Source organism: Ursus arctos, unplaced genomic scaffold (genome assembly GCF_023065955.2).
Source record: "Ursus arctos isolate Adak ecotype North America unplaced genomic scaffold, UrsArc2.0 scaffold_37, whole genome shotgun sequence".
Classification (NCBI taxonomy): domain Eukaryota; kingdom Metazoa; phylum Chordata; class Mammalia; order Carnivora; family Ursidae; genus Ursus; species Ursus arctos.
In genome coordinates, this window is record NW_026623053.1 from 29055546 (window position 1) to 29057935 (window position 2390).

General features: G+C 59.2%; 1 pseudogene; it reads left to right on the top strand.

The window, feature by feature from the left end:
* The first annotated feature begins 481 nt into the window (after positions 1–481).
* LOC125281781 (histo-blood group ABO system transferase 2-like) lies at positions 482–2144 on the top strand (annotated as a pseudogene).
* Positions 2145–2390: the final 246 nt, after the last annotated feature.

Consider the following 2390-nt stretch of genomic DNA (forward strand, 5'->3'; position numbering starts at 1 on the left):
GTAGGGGTCTCCCTGTTCTCTTCCGCACAGAGCCCATTCTCCTCCAGTAACCAGAGTGATCTTTTCGGAACATAACCTTTGGGCCTCTCTGTGGTTTGCTCCCCTCCTGCCCATCCTCTCCAGCCTCACCCCTCCCACCACGGCCTGCCCCTCTGTGGGCCACCCAGGGGTGTGGTTGTCCCATGTGTGCCTCAGGCCTGAGTCCAAGCCTTTGCATTCACTGTGCCCTCTGCCAGGAGCACTCTTCTCTCCCCCTGCTTCATGTTTGGCTTGTTTCCCCATTGTCTGGGCCTCGAATTTCCCCTGATGACCTGACTCATGTCTGCTGGTTGAATGTGCCTGTCCGCTATTTAAATGTAGAGCCCACCTTCCCGATGTGGGCAATTTGCTAACCTGCCTGAGATGGGGCAGGCATAAGGAAGTAGCCTTAGTGTCTACACAAAAAATCAGTCCCAGAGGGGCTCACCACACTTGCCTGATGATGGGCGAGCTGCTGTCCCCATGGTGGGGAGCAGGTAGTCCCCTCAAAGGGGGACCAGTCATGTGAGGTGGTTGGACAAGACTCCCAACTTCTTGTCTGGGGAGATGTAGACCTGGACCTGGAGGCTTACACCCTTGGATTCAAGGCTGGGGCCTAAGCAAGCTCCTTCTTCTTCCAGAGGTCCTCTTTCCCCTTCCCTGCACATGGACTGGACCAAATCTGGGGGAGTTCGAGGGTGACCCCTCCTAGGAATACCAGTGGTTTACTGAGGACCTTGTTAGCAGGATGCCCAGTAGCCTTCAAGGGAGGACCCTACAGGAGGTGGAGACAGCTCTGTGGGGGCCGGTGACATCCTACTCAAAACAAAATGGGGCTGGTGGCCGGCCCTGCTGGTTCTACCCAGACTGTAGGGCATAGAAACAAGGTCTGTTCCCCAAGGTGCTTCGCTCCCGGCAGGTGGGGACAGGACCTGGGGGTTTGCCCGGGAGCTCAGCACAGGGGGAGTGTTCCTGGCTCCAGCATGCTAGAGCCCATGTGGGGCTGCATGGGCTTCCAACCTCTTAAGCCTTAGGCACCCCTTTGTAAGATGGGGTGCTGACGGCCCCCATCTCTGGGAGCAGAAGGTAGGGAGGCCCCATGGGCAGACTCACTCAGGAGAGGCCAGTAGAGTGGCTGTTGCTTAAAGCAGCCCAGGGCCTGACCCCTTGAAGAAGGTACACAGGTCTGTGGCCCTCAGCTTCGGGGTCCTGTGGCCAGCCTCTGGCAGTGACCCTCCTCTCACCCTGTCCCCTGTCCCTGTAGCTATGTGGTCTTCCTGGAGCTGGTCCTGCAGACGGCGAAGAAGCACTTCATGGTGGGACACAGGGTCACCTACTAGGTCTTCACTGACCAGCTGGCTGCTGTGCCTGTGTGCCCCTCTGTGAGGGCCGGAGGGCGGTGGTCCTCATGGCGGACACAGGGTCACCTAGTACATCTTCACCAACCACTAGCTGCCGGGCCCATGTGCCCCTCTGGGAAGGGTGGAGGGTGGTGCTCCTCATGGTGGACACAGGGTCACCTAGTACGTCTTCACCAACCACCAGCTGCCGGGCCTGTGTGCCTCTCCGGGAAGGCCGGAGGGTGGTGGTCCTCGGGGTCTGTGGTGCCCCTGCTCTGGCAGGATGTGTCCATGCAGCACATGGCGATGATCAGCCGCTTCTGTGATCAGCGCTTCCTCCGTGAGGTGGATGACCTGGTGTGTGCGGATGTGGACATGAAGTTCCATGACCACGTGGGTGTGGAGATCCTGTCCCCCCCCTTTGTCACTTTGTACCCCAGTTTCTACTGGGTGGCCAATGAGAACTTCAGCTACGCGCGCCGGCCGCAGTCCCAGGCCCACATCCCCAGGCACCAGGGCAACTTTTACTATATGGGGGCCTTTTTGGGGGGGTCAGTGGTGGAGGTTCACTGACTGACATTGGCCTGTCACCAGGCAATGGGGGTCGACCTGGCCAATGGGATGGAGGCCATGTGGCCTGACAAGAGCCACCTGAACCACAAGCCCACCAAGCCCCGGAGGCCACATGGGACCTGAGGCTGCTGGGCTGCCCTCCCCCACCCGGGTCATGAAGATGCTGAGATTCGGGCAGTGCCCAAGAATCACCAGGACATCCAGAACGCATGAGGGGCTCGCCCCGTCTCCGTCAGGGTGGCCTCTCTCAGCGGAGCCATAAGAGCACATTCCTTCTTCTGTCCCCTCAACTGTGGAGTCCAGCACTGCCCGCTCGGGCATGTCCAGGGCCCCTAGCTGCCCCCATGCACAGGAGGCCTGCCTGGGGCACAAGTTCCTTTCTTTGTGGTCAGTGCATTTCGATCATTTCTGGGTCATTTGCAGCTGCGAACGGCTCCAGTTTTATGTCGAATGTTTTTC